The following is a 22,196-nucleotide window of genomic DNA, read 5'->3' on the forward strand; positions in this document are numbered from 1 at the left end:
GTTAGTCCTCTCTGTGTCTCCCCATATAGCAGTTAGTCCTCTGTGTGTCTCTCCATATAGCAGTTAGTCCTCTGTGTGTCTCCCCATATAGCAGTTAGTCCTCTGTGTGTCTCCCCATATAGCAGTTAGTCCTCTGTGTGTCTCCCCATATAGCAGTTAGTCCTCTGTGTGTCTCCCCATATAGCAGTTAGTCCTCTGTGTGTCTCCTCATATAGCAGTTAGTCCTCTGTGTGTCTCCCCATATAGCAGTTAGTCCTCTGTGTGTCTCCCCATATAGCAGTTAGTCCTCTATGTGTCTCCCCATATAGCAGTTAGTCTTCTGTGTGTCTCCCCATATAGCAGTTAGTCCTCTGTGTGTCTCCCCATATAGCAGTTAGTCTTCTGTGTGTCTCCCCATATAGCAGTTAATCCTCTGTGTGTCTCCCCATATAGCAGTTAGTTCTTTGTGTGTCTCCCCATATAGCAGTTAGTCCTCTGTGTGTCTCCCCATATAGTAATTAGTCCTCTGTGTGTCTCCCCATATAGCAGTTAGTCCTCTGTGTGTCTCCCCATATAGCAGTTAGTCCTCTGTGTGTCTCCCCATATAGCAGTTAGCCCTCTGTGTGTCTCCCCATATAGTAGTTAGTCCTCTGTGTGTCTCCCCATATAGCAATCAGTTCTTTGTGTGTCTCCCCATATAGCAGTTAGTCCTCTGTGTGTCTCCCCATATAGCAGTTAGTTCTTTGTTTTTCTCCCCATATAGCAGTTAGTCCTCTGTGTGTCTCCCCATATAGCAGTTAGTTCTTTGTGTGTCTCCCCATATAGCAGTTAGTCCTCTGTGTGTCTCCCCATATAGCAGTTAGTTCTTTGTGTGTCTCCCCATATAGCAGTTAGTCCTCTGTGTGTCTCCCCATATAGCAGTTAGTCCTCTGCTTGTCTCCCCATATAGCAGTTAGTCTTCTGTGTGTCTCCCCATATAGCAGTTAGTCCTCTGTGTGTCTCCCCATATAGCAGTTAGTCCTCTGTGTGTCTACCCATATAGCAGTTAGTCCTCTGTGTGTCTCCCCATATAGCAGTTAGTCCTCTGTGTGTCTCCCCATATAGCAGTTAGTCCTCTGCTTGTCTCCCCATATAGCAGTTAGTCCTCTGTGTGTCTCCCCATATAGCAGTTAGTCCTCTGTGTGTCTCCCCATATAGCAGTTAGTCCTCTGTTTGTCTCCCCATATAGCAGTTAGTCCTCTGTGTGTCTCCCCATACAACAGTTAGTCCTCTGTGTGTCTCCCAACATAGCAGTTAGTCCTCTGTATGTCTCCCCATATAGCAGTTAGTCCTCTGCTTGTCTCCCCATATAGCAGTTAGTCTTCTGTGTGTCTCCCCATATAGCAGTTAGTCCTCTGCTTGTCTCCCCATATAGCAGTTAGACTTCTGTGTGTCTCCCCATATAGCAGTTAGTCCTCTGTGTGTCTCCCCATATAGCAGTTAGTCCTCTATGTGTCTCCCCATATAGCAGTTAGTCTTCTGTGTGTCTCCCCATATAGCAGTTAGTCCTCTGTGTGTCTCCCCATATAGCAGTTAGTCTTCTGTGTGTCTCCCCATATAGCAGGTAATCCTCTGTGTGTCTCCCCATATAGCAGTTAGTTCTTTGTGTGTCTCCCCATATAGCAGTTAGTCCTCTGTGTGTCTCCCCATATAGTAATTAGTCCTCTGTGTGTCTCCCCATATAGCAGTTAGTCCTCTGTGTGTCTCCCCAAATAGCAGTTAGTCCTCTGTGTGTCTCCCCATATAGCAGTTAGCCCTCTGTGTGTCTCCCCATATAGTAGTTAGTCCTCTCTGTGTCTCCCCATATAGCAGTTAGTTCTTTGTGTGTCTCCCCATATAGCAGTTAGTCCTCTGTGTGTCTCCCCATATAGCAGTTAGTCCTCTGTGTGTCTCCTCATATAGCAGTTAGTCCTCTGTGTGTCTCCCCATATAGCAGTTAGTCCTCTGTGTGTCTCCCCATATAGCAGTTAGTCCTCTATGTGTCTCCCCATATAGCAGTTAGTCTTCTGTGTGTCTCCCCATATAGCAGTTAGTCCTCTGTGTGTCTCCCCATATAGCAGTTAGTCTTCTGTGTGTCTCCCCATATAGCAGTTAGTCCTCTGTGTGTCTCCCCATATAGCAGTTAGTTCTTTGTGTGTCTCCCCATATAGCAGTTAGTCCTCTGTGTGTCTCCCCATATAGCAGTTAGTCCTCTGCTTGTCTCCCCATATAGCAGTTAGTCTTCTGTGTGTCTCCCCATATAGCAGTTAGTCCTCTGTGTGTCTCCCCATATAGCAGTTAGTCCTCTGTGTGTCTACCCATATAGCAGTTAGTCCTCTGTGTGTCTCCCCATATAGCAGTTAGTCCTCTGTGTGTCTCCCCATATAGCAGTTAGTCCTCTGCTTGTCTCCCCATATAGCAGTTAGTCCTCTGTGTGTCTCCCCATATAGCAGTTAGTCCTCTGTGTGTCTCCCCATATAGCGGTTAGTCCTCTGTTTGTCTCCCCATATAGCAGTTAGTCCTCTGTGTGTCTCCCCATACAACAGTTAGTTCTCTGTGTGTCTCCCAACATAGCAGTTAGTCCTCTGTATGTCTCCCGATATAGCAGTTAGTCCTCTGCTTGTCTCCCCATATAGCAGTTAGTCTTCTGTGTGTCTCCCCATATAGCAGTTAGTCCTCTGCTTGTCTCCCCATATAGCAGTTAGTCCTCTGTATGTCTCCCCATATAGCAGTTAGTCCTCTGTGTTTCTCCACATATAGAGTAATTAGTCCTCTGTGTGTCTCCCCATATAGCAGTTAGTCCTCTGTGTGTCTCCCCATATAGCAGTTAGTCCTCTGTGTGTCTCCCATATAGCAGTTAGTCCTCTTTGTGTCTCCCCATATAGCACTTAGTTCTTTGTGTGTCTCCCCATATAGCAGTTAGTCCTCTGCTTGTCTCCCCATATAGCAGTTAGTCCTCTGTGTGTCTCCCCTTATAGGAATTAGTCCTCTGTGTGTCTCCCCATATAGCAGTTAGTCCTCTGTGTGTCTCCCCATATAGCAGTTAGTCATCTGTGTGTCTCCCCATATAGCAGTTAGTCTTCTGTGTGTCTCCCCATCTAGCAGTTAGTCCTCTGTGTGTCTCTCCATATAGCAGTTAGTCCTCTCTGTGTCTCCCCATATAGCAGTTAGTCCTCTGTGTGTCTCTCCATATAGCAGTTAGTCCTCTGTGTGTCTCCCCATATAGCAGTTAGTCCTCTGTGTGTCTCCCCATATAGCAGTTAGTCCTCTGTGTGTCTCCCCATATAGCAGTTAGTCCTCTGTGTGTCTCCCCATATAGCAGTTAGTCCTCTGTGTGTCTCCTCATATAGCAGTTAGTCCTCTGTGTGTCTCCCCATATAGCAGTTAGTCCTCTGTGTGTCTCCCCATATAGCAGTTAGTCCTCTATGTGTCTCCCCATATAGCAGTTAGTCTTCTGTGTGTCTCCCCATATAGCAGTTAGTCCTCTGTGTGTCTCCCCATATAGCAGTTAGTCTTCTGTGTGTCTCCCCATATAGCAGTTAATCCTCTGTGTGTCTCCCCATATAGCAGTTAGTTCTTTGTGTGTCTCCCCATATAGCAGTTAGTCCTCTGTGTGTCTCCCCATATAGTAATTAGTCCTCTGTGTGTCTCCCCATATAGCAGTTAGTCCTCTGTGTGTCTCCCCATATAGCAGTTAGTCCTCTGTGTGTCTCCCCATATAGCAGTTAGCCCTCTGTGTGTCTCCCCATATAGTAGTTAGTCCTCTGTGTGTCTCCCCATATAGCAATCAGTTCTTTGTGTGTCTCCCCATATAGCAGTTAGTCCTCTGTGTGTCTCCCCATATAGCAGTTAGTTCTTTGTTTTTCTCCCCATATAGCAGTTAGTCCTCTGTGTGTCTCCCCATATAGCAGTTAGTTCTTTGTGTGTCTCCCCATATAGCAGTTAGTCCTCTGTGTGTCTCCCCATATAGCAGTTAGTTCTTTGTGTGTCTCCCCATATAGCAGTTAGTCCTCTGTGTGTCTCCCCATATAGCAGTTAGTCCTCTGCTTGTCTCCCCATATAGCAGTTAGTCTTCTGTGTGTCTCCCCATATAGCAGTTAGTCCTCTGTGTGTCTCCCCATATAGCAGTTAGTCCTCTGTGTGTCTACCCATATAGCAGTTAGTCCTCTGTGTGTCTCCCCATATAGCAGTTAGTCCTCTGTGTGTCTCCCCATATAGCAGTTAGTCCTCTGCTTGTCTCCCCATATAGCAGTTAGTCCTCTGTGTGTCTCCCCATATAGCAGTTAGTCCTCTGTGTGTCTCCCCATATAGCAGTTAGTCCTCTGTTTGTCTCCCCATATAGCAGTTAGTCCTCTGTGTGTCTCCCCATACAACAGTTAGTCCTCTGTGTGTCTCCCAACATAGCAGTTAGTCCTCTGTATGTCTCCCCATATAGCAGTTAGTCCTCTGCTTGTCTCCCCATATAGCAGTTAGTCTTCTGTGTGTCTCCCCATATAGCAGTTAGTCCTCTGCTTGTCTCCCCATATAGCAGTTAGACTTCTGTGTGTCTCCCCATATAGCAGTTAGTCCTCTGTGTGTCTCCCCATATAGCAGTTAGTCCTCTATGTGTCTCCCCATATAGCAGTTAGTCTTCTGTGTGTCTCCCCATATAGCAGTTAGTCCTCTGTGTGTCTCCCCATATAGCAGTTAGTCTTCTGTGTGTCTCCCCATATAGCAGGTAATCCTCTGTGTGTCTCCCCATATAGCAGTTAGTTCTTTGTGTGTCTCCCCATATAGCAGTTAGTCCTCTGTGTGTCTCCCCATATAGTAATTAGTCCTCTGTGTGTCTCCCCATATAGCAGTTAGTCCTCTGTGTGTCTCCCCAAATAGCAGTTAGTCCTCTGTGTGTCTCCCCATATAGCAGTTAGCCCTCTGTGTGTCTCCCCATATAGTAGTTAGTCCTCTCTGTGTCTCCCCATATAGCAGTTAGTTCTTTGTGTGTCTCCCCATATAGCAGTTAGTCCTCTGTGTGTCGCCCCATATAGCAGTTAGTTCTTTGTGTTTCTCCCCATATAGCAGTTAGTCCTCTGTGTGTCTCCCCATATAGCAGTTAGTTCTTTGTGTGTCTCCCCATATAGCAGTTAGTCCTCTGTGTGTCTCCCCATAGAGCAGTTAGTTCTTTGTGTGTCCCCCCATATAGCAGTTAGTCCTCTGCTTGTCTCCCCATATAGCAGTTAGTCCTCTGTGTGTCTCCCCATATAGCAGTTAGTCTTCTGTGTGTCTCCCCATATAGCAGTTAGTCTTCTGTGTGTCTCCCCATATAGCAGTTAGTTATTTGTGTGTCTCCCCATATAGCAGTTAGTCTTCTGTGTGTCTCCCCATATAGCAGTTAGTCCTCTGCTTGTCTCCCCATATAGCAGTTAGTCTTCTGTGTGTCTCCCCATATAGCAGTTAGTCATCTGTGCGTCTCCCCATATAGCAGTTAGTCCTCTGTGTGTCTCCCCATATAGCAGTTAGTCCTCTGTTTGTCTCCCCATATAGCAGTTAGTCCTCTGTGTGTCTCCCCATACAACAGTTAGTCCTCTGTGTGTCTCCCAACATAGCAGTTAGTCCTCTGTATATCTCCCCATATAGCAGTTAGTCTTCTGTGTGTCTCCCCATATAGCAGTTAGTCCTCTGCTTGTCTCCCCATATAGCAGTTAGTCTTCTGTGTGTCTCCCCATATAGAAGTTAGTCCTCTGTGTGTCTCCCCATATAGCAGTTAGTCCTCTGTGTGTCTCCCCACATAGCAGCTAGTCCTCTGTATGTCTCCCCATATAGCATTTAGTCCTCTGTGTGTCTCCCCATATAGTAGTTAGTCCTCTGCTTGTCTCCCCATATAGCAGTTAGTCCTCTGTGTGTCTCCCCATATAGTAGTTAGTCCTCTGTGTGTCTCCCCATATAGCAGTTAGTCCTCTGCTTGTCTCCCCATATAGCGGTTAGTCTTCTGTGTGTCTCCCCATATAGCAGTTAGTCCTCTGTGTGTCTCCCCATATAGCAGTTAGTCCTCTGCTTGTCTCCCCATATAGCAGTTAGACTTCTGTGTGTCTCTCCATATAGCAGTTAGTCCTCTGTGTGTCTCCCCATATAGCAGTTAGTCCTCTGCTTGTCTCCCCATATAGTAGTTAGTCCTCTGCTTGTCTCCCCATATAGCAGTTAGTCCTCTGTGTGTCTCCCCATATAGTAGTTAGTCCTCTGTGTGTCTCCCCATATAGCAGTTAGTCCTCTGCTTGTCTCCCCATATAGCGGTTAGTCTTCTGTGTGTCTCCCCATATAGCAGTTAGTCCTCTGTGTGTCTCCCCACATAGCAGTTAGTTCTCTGTGTGTCTCCCCATATAGCAGTTAGTCCTCTGTGTGTCTTCCTATATAGCAGTTAGTCCTCTGTGTGTCTCCCATATAGCAGTTAGTCCTCTGTGCGTCTCCCCATATAGCAGTTAGTCCTCTGTGTGTCTCCTCATATAGCAGTTAGTCCTCTGTGTGTCTCCCCATATAGCAGTTAGTCCTCTGTGTGTCTCCCCATATAGCAGTTAGTCCTCTGTGTGTCTCCCCATATAGCAGTTGGTCCTCTGTGTGTCTCCCCATATAGCAGTTAGTCCTCTGTGTGTCTCCCCATATAGCAGTTAGTCCTCAGCTTGTCTCCCCATATAGCAGTTAGTCCTCTGTGTGTCTTCCTATATAGCAGTTAGTCCTCTGTGTGTCACCACATATAGCAGTTAGTCCTCTGTATGTCTCCCCATATAGCAGTTAGTTCTCTGTGTGTCTCCCCATATAGCAGTTAGTCCTCTGTGTGTCTTCCTATATAGCAGTTAGTCCTCTGTGTGTCTCCCATATAGCAGTTAGTCCTCTGTGTGTCTCCCCATATAGCAGTTAGTCCTCTGTGTGTCTCCTCATATAGCAGTTAGTCCTCTGTGTGTCTCCCCATATAGCAGTTAGTCCTCTGTGTGTCTCCCCATATAGCAGTTAGTCCTCTGTGTGTCTCCCCATATAGCAGTTGGTCCTCTGTGTGTCTCCCCATATAGCAGTTAGTCCTCTGTGTGTCTCCCCATATAGCAGTTAGTCCTCAGCTTGTCTCCCCATATAGCAGTTAGTCCTCTGTGTGTCTTCCTATATAGCAGTTAGTCCTCTGTGTGTCACCACATATAGCAGTTAGTCCTCTGTATGTCTCCCCATATAGCAGTTAGTCCTCTGTGTGTCTCCCCATATAGCAGTTAGTCCTCTGTGTGTCTCCCCATATAGCAGTTAGTCCTCTGTGTGTCTCCCCATATAGTAGTTAGTCCTCTGTGTGTCTCCCCACATAGCAGTTAGTTCTCTGTGTGTCTCCCCACATAGCAGTTAGTTCTCTGTGTGTCTCCCCACATAGCAGTTAGTCCTCTGTGTGTCTTCCTATATAGCAGTTAGTCCTCTGTGTGTCTCCCCATATAGCAGTTAGTCCTCTGTGTGTCTCCCCATATAGCAGTTAGTCCTCTGTGTGTCTCCCCATATAGTAGTTAGTCCTCTGTGTGTCTCCCCACATAGCAGTTAGTTCTCTGTGTGTCTCCCCACATAGCAGTTAGTTCTCTGTGTGTCTCCCCACATAGCAGTTAGTCCTCTGTGTGTCTCCCCATATAGCAGTTAGTCCTCTGTGTGTCTTCCTATATAGCAGTTAGTCCTCTGTGTGTCTCCCCATATAGCAGTTAGTCCTCTGTGTGTCTCCCCATATAGCAGTTAGTCCTCTGTGTGTCTCCCCATATAGTAGTTAGTCCTCTGTGTGTCTCCCCACATAGCAGTTAGTTCTCTGTGTGTCTCCCCATATAGCAGTTAGTTCTCTGTGTGTCTCCCCACATAGCAGTTAGTCCTCTGTGTGTCTCCCCATATAGCAGTTAGTCTTCTGTGTGTCTCCCCATATAGCAGTTAGTCCTCTGTGTGTCTTCCTATATAGCAGTTAGTCCTCTGTGTGTCTCCCCATATAGCAGTTAGTCCTCTGTGTGTCTCCCCACAGTAGTCAGTCCCTTTTGTGCTCCTCAGAAAATAGTCAGTTACTTTGTAACCCCCCCCCCCCCCCCACATTAAATAACCCCCATTGTGCCCCACACAAAGTCAACGCAGGTCATTGGGGGAGATTTATTAACACCTGTCCAGAGGAAAACTTGCCCAGTTGCCATAGCAACTGATGAGATTGCTTCTTTTGTTCCCCACAAGCCTTCTAAAAAACGAAAGAAGCGATCTGATTGGTTGCTATTGGCAACTGGGCAAGTTTTCCTCTGGACGGGTTCTCCCCCATTGTCTCCTAAAATGTTTTCTTGTTACCTCAAAGGTGAAGTCATAATGTAAACCAATGGGATTCGGACCATTTTATGCTTTTTTCTATTATTATAGTCCCGTATTCCGTCACTCCGGCTCCGGTTCTCCATTATTCTTCTCTTCCATTTGATTTACACATTTGTGTACAGAAATATTACTGTCACCTCGAGGATCCCTGATCCTACATTGAGCTGAACCGTCCTTGGACCTTTTTAAAGTCAAAATATACAATAAAATCATCTGGAAATGTCATGAGCGAGAGATCTGCTCTGGATCCTCACCAAAAACTCATATCATCATCATCATCATTATTATTATTATTATACAGGAGGAGTAGACTGTAGTGTCCTGTCTATTATTATTATTATTATTAATATTATACAGGAGGAGTAGACTGTAGTGTCCTGTCTATTATTATTATTATTATTATTATTATTATTATTATTATACAGGAGGAGTAGACTGTAGTGTCCTGTCTATTATTATTATTATTATTATTATTATTATTATTATTATTATTATTATACAGGAGGAGTAGACTGTAGTGTCCTGTCTATTATTATTATTATTATTATTATTATTATTATTATTATTATACAGGAGGAGTAGACTTTTAGTGTCCTGTCGAATTATTATTATTATTATTATTATTATTATTATTATACAGGAGGAGTAGACTGTAGTGTCCTGTCTATTATTATTATTATTATTATTATTATTATTATTATTATTATTATACAGGAGGAGTAGACTGTAGTGTCCTGTCTATTATTATTATTATTATACAGAAGGAGTAGACTGTAGTGTCCTGTCTATTATTATTCTTATTATTATTATTATACAGGAGGAGTAGACTGTAGTGTCCTGTCTATTATTATTATTATTATTATTATTATTATTATTATTATTATACAGGAGGAGAAGACTGTAGTGTCCTGTCTATTATTATTATTATTATTATACAGGAGGAGTAGACTGTAGTGTCCTGTCTATTATTATTATTATTATTATTATTATTATTATTATTATTATTATTATTATTATACAGGAGGAGTAGACTGTAGTGTCCTGTCTATTATTATTATTATTATTATTATTATTATTATTATTATATAGGAGGAGTAGACTGTAGTGTCCTGTCTATTATTATTATTATTATTATTATTATTATTATATAGGAGGAGTAGACTGTAGTGTCCTGTCTATTATTATTATTATTATTATTATACAGGAGGAGTAGACTGTAGTGTCCTGTCTATTATTATTATTATAATACAGGAGGAGTAGACTGTAGTGTCCTGTCTACTATTATTATTATTATTATTATTATTATGATTATTATTATTATACAGGAGGAGTAGACTGTAGTGTCCTGTCTATTATTATTATTATTATTATTATTATTATTATTATTATTATTATTATTATTATACAGGAGGAGTAGACTGTAGTGTCCTGTCTATTATTATTATTATTATTATTATTATTATTATTATTATTATACAGGAGGAGTAGACTGTAGTGTCCTGTCTATTATTATTATTATTATCATCATCATCATCATCATCATCATCATCATCATCATCATCATCATCATTATTATTATTATTATACAGGAGGAGTAGACTGTAGTGTCCTGTCTATTATTATTATTATTATTATACAGGAGGAGTAGACTGTAGTGTCCTGTCTATTATTATTATTATTATTATTATTATTATTATTATTATTATACAGGAGGAGTAGACTGTAGTGTCCTGTCTATTATTATTATTATTATTATTATTATTATTATTATTATTATTATTATTATTATACAGGAGGAGTAGACTGTAGTGTCCTGTCTATTATTATTATTATTATTATTATTATACAGGAGGAGTAGACTGTAGTGTCCTGTCTATTATTATTTTTATTTTTATTATTATTATTATTATTATTATTATTATTATTATTATTATTATATTATTATTATTATTATACAGAAGGAGTAAACTGTAGTGTCCTGTCTATTATTAATATTATTATTATTATTATCATACAGAAGGAGTAGACTGTAATGTCCTGTCTATTATTATTATTATTATTATTATACAGGAGGAGTAGACTGTGGTGTCCTGTCTATTATTATTATTATTATTACTATACAGGAGGAGTAGACTGTAGTGTCCTGTCTATTATTATTATTATTATTATACAGGAGTAGACTGTAGTGTCCTGTCTATTATTATTAAACAGGAGGATTAGACTGTAGTGTCCTGTCTATTATTTTTATTATTATTATTATTATTATTATTATTATTATTATTATCATACAGAAGGAGTAGACTGTAGTGTCCTGTCTATTATTATTATTATTATTATTATTATTATTATTATACAGGAGGAGTAGACTGTAGTGTCCTGTCTATTATTTTTATTATTATTATTATTATTATTATTATTATTATTATTATTATTATCATACAGAAGGAGTAGACTGTAGTGTCCTGTCTATTATTATTATTATTATTATTATTATTATTATCATACAGAAGGAGTAGACTGTAGTGTCCTGTCTATTATTATTATTATTATTATTATTATTATTATTATCATACAGAAGGAGTAGACTGTAGTGTCCTGTCTATTATTATTATTATTATTATTATTATTATTATCATACAGGAGGAGTAGACTGTAGTGTCCTGTCTATTATTATTATTATTATTATTATTATTATTATCATACAGAAGGAGTAGACTGTAGTGTCCTGTCTATTATTATTATTATTATTATTATTATTATTATTATTATTATTATTATTATACAGGAGGAGTAGACTGTAGTGTCCTGTCTATTCTTATTATTATTCTTATTCTTATTCTTATTATTATTATTATTATTATTATTATTATACAGGAGGAGTAGACTGTAGTGTCCTGTCTATTATTATTATACAGGAGGAGTAGACAGTAGTGTCCTGTCTATTATTATTATTATACAGGAGGAGTAGACTGTAGTGTCCTGTCTATTATTATTATTATTATTATTATTATTATTATTAATATACAGGAGGAGTAGACAGTAGTGTCCTGTCTATTATTATTATTATACAGGAGGAGTAGACTGTAGTGTCCTGTCTTTTATTATTATTATTATTATTATTATTATTATTATTATTATTATTATACAGGAGGAGTAGACTGTAGTGTCCTGTCTATTATTATTATTATTATACAGGAGGAGTAGACTGTAGTGTCCTGTCTATTATTATTATTATTATACAGGAGGAGTAGACTGTGGTGTCCTGTCTATTATTATTATTATCATGTAGGAGGAGCAGACTGTAGTGTCCTGTCTATTATTATTATTTTTTTTATTATTATTATTATTATTATTATTATTATACAGGAGGAGTAGACTGTGGTGTCCTGTCTATTATTATTATTATTATTATTATTATTATTATTATGTAGGAGGAGCAGACTGTAGTGTCCTGTCTATTATTATTATTTTTATTATTATTATTATTATTATTATTATTATTATAATACAGGAGGAATAGACTGTAGTGTCCTGTCTATTATTATTATTATTATTATTATTATTATTATTATTATACAGGAGGAGTAGACTGTAGTGTCCTGTCTATTATTATTATACAGGAGGATTAGACTGTAGTGTCCTGTCTATTATTATTATTATTATTATTATACAGGAGGAGTAGACTGTAGTGTCCTGTCTATTATTATTATTATACAGGAGGAGTAGACTGTAGTGTCCTGTCTATTATTATTATTATTATTATTATTATTATTATTATTATTATTATTATTATGTAGGAGGAGCAGACTGTAGTGTCCTGTCTATTATTATTATTATTATTATTATACAGGAGGAGTAGACTGTAGTGTCCTGTCTATTATTATTATTATTATTATATAGGAGGAGTAGACTGTAGTGTCCTGTCTATTATTATTATTATTATTATTATTATACAGGAGGAGTAGACTGTAGTGTCCTGTCTATTATTATTATTATACAGGAGGAGTAGACTGTAGTGTCCTTTCTATTATTATTATTATTATTATTATTATTATTATTATTATATTGGAGGAGAAGACTGTAGTGTCCTGTCTATTATTATTATTATACAGGAGGAGTAGACTGTAGTGTCCTTTCTATTATTATTATTATTATTATTATACAGGAGGAATAGACTGTAGTGTCCTGTCTATTATTATTATTATACAGGAGGAGTAGACTGTAGTGTCCTTTCTATTATTATTATTATTATTATTATTATTATTATTATATTGGAGGAGAAGACTGTAGTGTCCTGTCTATTATTATTATTATTATTATTATTATTATACAGGAGGAGTAGACCGTAGTGTCCTGTCTATTATTATTATTATTATTATTATTATTATTATTATTATTATACAGGAGGAGTAGACTGTAGTGTCCTGTCTATTATTATTATTATTATTATTATTATTATTATTATTATTATTATTATACAGGAGTAATAGACTGTAGTGTCCTCTCTATTATGATTATTATTATACAGGAGGAGTAGACTGTAGTGTCCTATCTATTATTATTATTTTTATTATTATTATTATTATTATTATTATTATTATTATTATTATTATTATTATTATAATTATTATTATTATTATTATACAGGAGGAGTAGACTGTAGTGTCCTGTCTATTATTATTATTATTATACAGGAGGAGTAGACTGTAGTGTCCTGTCTATTATTATTATTATTATTATACAGGAGGAGTAGACTGTAGTGTCCTGTCTATTATTATTATTATTATTATTATTATACAGGAGGAGTAGACTGTAGTGTTCTGTCTATTATTATTATTATTATTATACAGGAGGAGTAGACTGTAGTGTCCTGTATATTATTGTTATTATTATTATTATTATTATTATTATTATTATTATTATTATTATATAGGAGGAGTAGACTGTAGTGTCCTGTCTATTATTATTATTATTATTATTATTATTATTATTATTATTATTATTATTATTATTATTATACAGGAGGAGTAGACTGTAGTGTCCTTTCTATTATTATTATTATTATTATTATTATTATATAGGAGGAGTAGACTGTAGTGTCCTTTCTATTATTATTATTATTATTATTATTATTATTATTATTATATTGGAGGAGAAGACTGTAGTGTCCTGTCTATTATTATTATTATTATTATTATTATTATTATTATTATTATTATTATTATACAGGAGGAGTAGACCGTAGTGTCCTGTCTATTATTATTATTATTATTATTATTATTATTATTATTATACAGGAGGAGTAGACTGTAGTGTCCTGTCTATTATTATTATTATTATTATTATTATTATTATTATTATTATTATTATACAGGAGGAATAGACTGTAGTGTCCTCTCTATTATGATTATTATTATACAGGAGGAGTAGACTGTAGTGTCCTATCTATTATTATTATTATTATTATTATTATTATTATTATACAGGAGGAGTAGACTGTAGTGTCCTGTCTATTATGATTATTATTATACAGGAGGAGTAGACTGTAGTGTCCTATCTATTATTATTATTATTATTATTATTATTATTATTATTATTATTATTATTATTATACAGGAGGAGTAGACTGTAGTGTCCTGTCTATTATTATTATTATTATTATTATTATACAGGAGGAGTAGACTATAGTGTCCTGTCTATTATTATTATTATTATTATTATTATTATTATTATTATTATTATTATTATACAGGAGGAGTAGACTGTAGTGTCCTGTCTATTATTATTATTATTATTATTATTATACAGGAGGAGTAGATTGTAGTGTCCTGTCTATTATTATTATTATTATTATACAGGAGGAGTAGACTGTAGTGTCCTGTCTATTATTATTATTATTATTATTATTATACAGGAGGAGTAGACTGTAGTGTTCTGTCTATTATTATTATTATTATTATTATTATTATACAGGAGGAGTAGACTGTAGTGTCCTGTCTATTATTATTATTATTATTATTATTATTATTATTATTATTATTATTATTATATAGGAGGAGTAGACTGTAGTGTCCTTTCTATTATTATTATTATTATTATTATTATTATTATTATTATTATTATATAGGAGGAGTAGACTGTAGTGTCCTTTCTATTATTATTATTATTATTATTATTATTATATTGGAGGAGTAGACTGTATTGTCCTGTCTATTATTATTATTATACAGGAGGAGTAGACTGTAGTGTCCTGTCTATTATTATTATTATTATTATTATTATACAGGAGGAGTAGACTGTGGTGTCCTGTCTATTATTATTATTATTATTATTATTATATCGGAGGAGTAGACTGTAGTGTCCTGTCTATTATTATTATTATTATTATTATTATACAGGAGGAGTAGACCGTAGTGTCCTGTCTATTATTATTATTATTATTATTATTATACAGGAGGAGTAGACTGTAGTGTCCTGTCTATTATTATTATTATTATTATTATTATTATACAGGAGGAATAGACTGTAGTGTCCTCTCTATTATGATTATTATTATACAGGAGGAGTAGACTGTAGTGTCCTGTCTATTATTATTATTATTATTATTATTATTATTATTATTATTATTATTATTATTATTATACAGGAGGAGTAGACTGTAGTGTCCTGTCTATTATTATTATTATACAGGAGGAGTAGACTGTAGTGTCCTGTCTATTATGATTATTATTATACAGGAGGAGTAGACTGTAGTGTCCTATCTATTATTATTATTATTATTATTATTATTATTATTATACAGGAGGAGTAGACTGTAGTGTCCTGTCTATTATTATTATTATTATACAGGAGGAGTAGACTGTAGTGTCCTGTCTATTATTATTATTATTATTATTATTATTATTATTATTATTATTATACACTAGGAGTAGACTGTAGTGTCCTGTCTATTATTATTATTATTATTATTATTATTATTATTATTATTATTATTATTATACAGGAGGAGTAGACTGTAGTGTCCTGTCTATTATTATTATTATACAGGAGGAGTAGACTGTAGTGTTCTGTCTATTATTATTATTATTATTATTATTATTATTATTATTATACAGGAGGAGTAGACTGTAGTGTCCTGTCTATTATTATTATTATTATTATTATTATTATTATATAGGAGGAGTAGACTGTAGTGTCCTTTCTATTATTATTATTATTATTATTATTATTATTATTATTATATAGGAGGAGTAGACTGTAGTGTCCTTTCTATTATTATTTTTATTATTATTATTATTATTATTATTATTATTATTATTATTATAATTATTATTATTATTATTATTATTATACAGGAGGAGTAGACTGTAGTGTCCTGTCTATTATTATTATTATTATTATTATTATTATTATTATTATTATTATATCGGAGGAGTAGACTGTAGTGTCCTGTCTATTATGATTATTATTATTATTATTATACAGGAGGAGTAGACCGTAGTGTCCTGTCTATTATTATTATTATTATTATTATTATTATTATTATTATTATTATATTGGAGGAGTAGACTATACTGTCCTGTCTATTGTCTACACTATAATAGAACATAATCAAGGTATAGCAGCAGTGAGGAATTTTTTAGAAAAGGGTGACATTTTGGAGGAGCAAATTAAATTTATTTTGGATTCTATAGAGTTTATTTTGACACATAATTATTTTTATTTCAATTATGAATTTTATTTACAGCAAACAGGAACGGCCATGGGTACCAGGTTCGCGCCGAGTTATGCCAATTTGTTCATGGCAGCATGGGAGGCATTAACCATCTCTCCCATTAACCTGGTACTATGGCAACGTTACATAGATGATATTATTTTAATTTGGAAGGGCCCCAGGGTGCACCTTGATGCCTTCATCAATGATCTCAATTCCAACGAATACAACCTCAAATTCACATCTGCGATCAGTCAACAAAAAATCGAGTTTTTGGATATTGAGATATTTCCGGTATCAGATCGCCTCAACTGCAAAACGTTCATGAAACCTACAGCTAAAAATAGCTTTATAAAATTTAGTAGCTGTCATCTACCCCGGTGGTTGATTAATTTCCCCACCGGTCAATTTAGGCGGTTAAAGCGCAATTGTACGGAGGAATCTCAATTCCAACAAGAGGCTGAAAGATTGACATTACATTTTCTTGAAAAGGAATACCCAATATAAACAATTAAAAAATCATTAGAACATGTGAATAGGTTGGAAAGGAAGACCTTCTTTGGACCCCGCCAAATTCGAATTAAAGTGGAAGATCAACAAACAAAAATCATATTGCCCTACAACAAGGAGTATAAACAGGTAGTAAGAATTTTTCTCTGACACTGGCATTTAATTAAACAAGATAAAATAATAGGGAATGCATTACCGGATAGACTCTTGATAGTTTACACCAAGGCCCCCAACCTGGGCTTAGCAGTGGCACCCACAGTGAAGAAACCAAATCAAAAGGTGGCTTCATCCACGTGGTTAACCACAAAAGGGTTTTTTCGTTGTGGGTTATGCTCTAACTGTATGACCACAAAGGGGACAAAGAAAAATGACAGAGGTGAAGTCGACCGCTCGTCCCTTTAAATGGGACATCAGCGAACTTATTACATGTAATTCAAAGGGGGTAATTTATATACTCGAATGTGGATGTAGAAAACAGTATGTGGGACGGACAAAACTACAGTTTAATGTTAGGATAGCAGAACATATAAATAATATAAAAAAAGGTTTCTAAAACAAAGTCTCTACTAGTGTTGCTCGCGAATATTCGCAATTCGAATATTATTCGCGAATATCGCATATTCGCGAATTCGCGAATTTCGCGAATATAGCGCTATATATTCGTAATTACGAATATTCGTTTTTTTTTTTTTTTTTTTTTTTTTTTCTTCACAGTACACATCACAGTGATCACCCCTCTCTGCTTCCAGCTTGTGTGGTGTAAAGAAGGCTGTAATACTACTGTGTGAGACTGACGTGCGAAAATTCGCATATGCGAAAATTAAACATATGCTAATTTTCGCATATGCGAATTTTCGCATATGCGAATTTTCGCATGCGCGTATTTTCGCATGCGCGAAAATAAAACGAGAATATACCGAATATGCGAATATTCGCGAATATATGACGAATATTCGTCCATATATTCGCGAATATTCGCGAATTCGAATATGGCTTATGCCGCTCAACACTAGTCTCTACACTTTACACAGGCACATAAGAAGGACTCCGCCAGTCTGAAATTTGTAGGTATTCAGATTGTAAGAGAGGATTGGCGGGGCGGCAGTTATTTGTCAAGAATGTCCAAGATAGAAACACAGAAAATTTACGAATTTGAAAGCGTGGAACCGAAGGGGTTGAATGCAAGCCTCGAAATATTTGGGTTTTTATAATTGGGATGGGTCCCGCACTGAGGATTCGCAGCGTTGTAACGTATCGAGTGTCAGGGCGATTCCCATCCTAATCTTAGGTCTTCCTTCTTCTCCTGTTTCATTCGTAATCTAATGCATATATTTTTTTATTTTTTTTTATTTATTTTACTTTTATTTTCATTTTTATATTTATTTGTATTCATTTTATTATATTCATTTATTTTTACTTTGGTTTTTACTTCATTTTATTCTATACTTATTCATAAGTTGTTATTCATTTTTTCATTATTTATTTTTATCTATTTTTATTTTTTATTTTATTATTATTATTATTATTATTCATAATTATTAGTATTATTATTATTGTTTTCATAATTTATTTTTTTCCCTATATATTTATTATTTTCATTTGACTTTAGTTTGACTTTAGATAGTTTGTAACAATTCAAGAGCGATGTGTGTATTTGACAAATATATATAAACCATTATTCACCATTTAAAGTCAATGTTCATATTGTGAATACTGGCCCTAACTCGATAGACTTCTTGTTTTCCCATTATGAACACCGGATCCTATTGATCCAGACCATATTTTCTAATGACTATTATAAGCCCACAGGTGTCTCAATCCCAAACATATAAAAAGCCAGTATTGTAACCTCATAGGTATTGAGTCTCTTGTATGCACCACTGAGGAAGGGGTGAGGATATCACCAACGGGTGCCCCGAAATGCGTTTGGGATTGCTACAAGTTCATACTTAGCCTGCGGTTCTCTTGCGGTTTTATTTTTATCCTGCGTTTTATTTTATTTTATATCTAAATATTTTGTATCCTGCTTCCAACATCGCTAAAAAGACCATATATTGGTCACATTCAGATCTAAAGGACTGTCTATATATATCAGATTAAGGACTACAACTGCCACCAGACCTTCACAATCCATTGAATCCAGAACGTGAGTCATAAGATCACGACCGGACCCTGCACTATCCCGAATCTCCCACTAAGTGGATTTGAAACCTTCGAGGCATATTGGGACTTTATACAGTCGAGGTCAGCTGACTGATTGCATCACACGCTGCCGATACTACATGCCGCTTGTACCGGGCGCCATTTACCTGTATATCGGAGTGAACATCCACGACATCCACAGCAACCACCGGCGGGCAGCGATTCTAGGCTGTAAGAAGGGGCCAGACCCTGACATCAGGTGTCGCCACCTCCAGCCAGACGGTTACCATCCCGGAGAACCATCAATTCCACTAAAGGGCGGTGAGTGGCACAGTGTGCCGAAACTTCTCCCCTAACAGGACTTTTACCAACATAGATATACTACATAGGTTCTGCTTGGCTTGAATCATACTGCGTAAATTGTATCACTTGATCAAGTACATTGCAACAATTTGATTGACAGACACAACTGCAGTGTTTGAAGAGATTTACACCCTTACAGGATCTATAAATCATCTTTTCTTTTGTTACAAATTGGATTTATTTACAGGATACATCTTGGACTAGTTTTATAGATATTACATTTCTATTGGACTTATTAATATTACATTTCTTTCTAAAGATCTGGACTTTGCTCTGCAGGACATTTCTGCTACAATTTTTTTACAGGATACTATTTTTTATTCATTACCCTTTGTTACAGGACAATTTTTATTACAGGGTACATTATTTTTTCTGTTGCAGGATCATCACAGGATTGTATAAATGTCTATTTCATATACATTGCAATTAATATGACTATAGAGGTGAACCGCATTATTATATGGTCTTAATTTTTACTGCCTATTTTATTCATTCTCTGAAGCGAGCCTACATACCGCAAGGGCCCTGCGGAGGTAGACTTCTAGAGATATTTTTAGAACTGTGTAATAAATATCACATCATTTTGAATACTAACCGGCTTTTTAAGAATTAATTACCACCAGATATCCATTACACACTCGTTTGTGAGTGGAACACTGAGGACTGATCTTTTTACACTGGAATTAAAGATCGTCTTGCCAATCCATTCGACGGCATGACGAAGCCACCACCGCAACTCTTCCTCCGATTCCGGACAAAGATTGATCTTGTCCGCGTAACGCAGACCCTGCCGTAAGTGGAGGATTTTTAGGTGTTGCAGAGCTCGATAATGGAGCGGGGAAGATTGGAGGAAGATTGCCTAAATGGAGGCCGATAATAGACCGACGATGCATGAGATAACTCTCAGCGATACCCGGCCTTTCCTCAAAACCGCCCTAATTTCTTTGCGAATCAAGGCCAGTTTGGATTTGGGTAACCGTAAAACTGCCTGCCTGGTGTCCACTAAGAACCCCAAGAACTCCATCTCCTGAGCTGGAGAGAGTACTGACTTCTTTGGGTCGATGAGGAAACCTAATTCCTCCAGCAATGTCACCGTCCATTGTTTGTGCAGGTAGGCCTGCGCTCTGGGACGTGCCATGATTAGCAAGTCGTCCAGATATATTATGAGGCGCACCCTTCTGCATCGTAATGCAGCTACCACGGGTTTCATTATTTTGGTGAAGCACCATGGAGCTGACGATAGACCGAAAGGGAGGCAAGTAAATTGCCACATTCGGTCCCTCTATTGAAATCTTAGAAAATGTTGGGAGGAAGGATGCATGGGAACTGTTAGATATGCATCCTTTAGGTCTACTTTGACCAGCCAATCTCCCGGAATCAGAAGGTCTCGCAGTAAGTGGATCCCCTCTATTTTGAAGTGACTGTATGTCACATGTTGGTTTAACTGCCTTAAATTTATCACCGGTCGATAACCCCCATTTTTTTTCTTGAATAAAAAGAGGTTGCTTACGAACCCGGTTGATAAGGGGTCTACCTCCACTACCGCCTGTTTTGATATGAGCTCTTTTAGTTCTATGTCTATGAGGCTCACATTCAGAGGTGAAAAATGAATGGGATGCGGTCTGATATTCATGACCAGCCTTGAGAGGAAATCTATGTGATAGCCCGCTACTGCCGCTAGTATCCAAGCGTCTGCTGTAATCGTGGACCAGACGTGGATAAAATGTCTCAGCCTGCCCCCCACAGGTATGTGTGTATGGTAATTCGGTAACATACTCACCGGTGGGCTGACGAGATCGGGGGAAGCCTCTGCCACCACGCCCTCTCCATGGGCGTCCTCAAGGAGGGAAAAATGGGGCCGGCTGTGCCACAGGAATGGAGTACTGCTGCTGCACGGGCGAGTAAGGTTGAGCGGAATGTCTAGGGTAGGCCTTGTAATAATTGCTCCTAATGGCAGATCGGCCTCTTCCTCTGCCGGCCTTGTTAAAAACCTTAGTCCCAGTACCGGACTTCTTTAGGGAGGACTGGGCCTTATCAAGGCTATTAAAGAGCCCCCCAAATCTGTTTATATTTTTCATCAGGTCGTCGCCAAACAGAAGACCCTCTGCGGAGGTGCCTGGTTCAGACTTCACCAAATGTGAGAGTTGCTTGTCGAGTCTCATTAAAATCGACCTGCGTCGTTCAGTAGCAAAGTTCGTGTTGGCTGATCCTAATAGACATATGGCACGTTGTGCCCATCCCCTTAATTGGACTAAATCCACTGGCCCTTCTGTGGCGGCTGCCTGCTCCGACAAGTTTAAAATCTTGGTCAGAGGACCCAGTAGATCGAGAATACGATCTTGTATCGTCTTGAATGAGCGCTCAATGCCTTTTTTAGCATATTTGCCTGATTTTGTCAAATATTTGAGAAGCACCGGGTCAATCTCAGGTGTAGTGGCAAATTTTCTAGGAATGAACGGTCTGGGGCATTCCGCCCTCAACTTGTTCCTATTTGACCTATCCAATGTTCTCCGTGTCCAGTATTCTATATACTGGGACACTTGTGGGAGTGATTCCCAGTCCCCTGATCTGGGATGGGAAATAGCGTCTGGATTGAAAAATGGCTCCCCTAAGGAGACCAAAATGGCCTCAGATGGTAAATCCGGATTGGCTTCCTTACAGGTAGCCGTAAGCCCAGCCTCCTCATGCTCCGATTCAGAGTCAGTGGTTGCTATCACCTCAGGCCCTTCAGATGATTCGTCGTCCGACTCGTCATTGAAGGAGTCTGGCTTAGCCCACCTGGCGGGTCTAAATTTATTTTGGGGTATCTCCTTGGGGTCCAAGGGTCGCTCAGTATCAGGATGGCTGGGGTGGCAGGCCGAGGAAGGTCCTGCCTCATGCATTGATTCTACTTCCCCTGCCAGGGAGTCGGAATAGGCATTCAGGTGCCTACATTTATAAGGAGCTTTGCCCTTTTTTACAACATCAGGCTGAGCAGTAGAAGGGTTGATGGTAGATGCCAGAGCTGCTTGAACTGATCTACTTATGAGATCCTGAATTTGGGCAGCTGTGAGTAGTTGAGGAGTCTCAGGGGTTAATCCTGGACCTGTCACCTCACTGTGGGGAAGATTAATATTAGCTTCCTCTGCCATGTTAAGGGGAACTC

The sequence above is a fragment of the Hyla sarda genome, chromosome 8 (assembly GCF_029499605.1).
Source record: "Hyla sarda isolate aHylSar1 chromosome 8, aHylSar1.hap1, whole genome shotgun sequence".
Classification (NCBI taxonomy): domain Eukaryota; kingdom Metazoa; phylum Chordata; class Amphibia; order Anura; family Hylidae; genus Hyla; species Hyla sarda.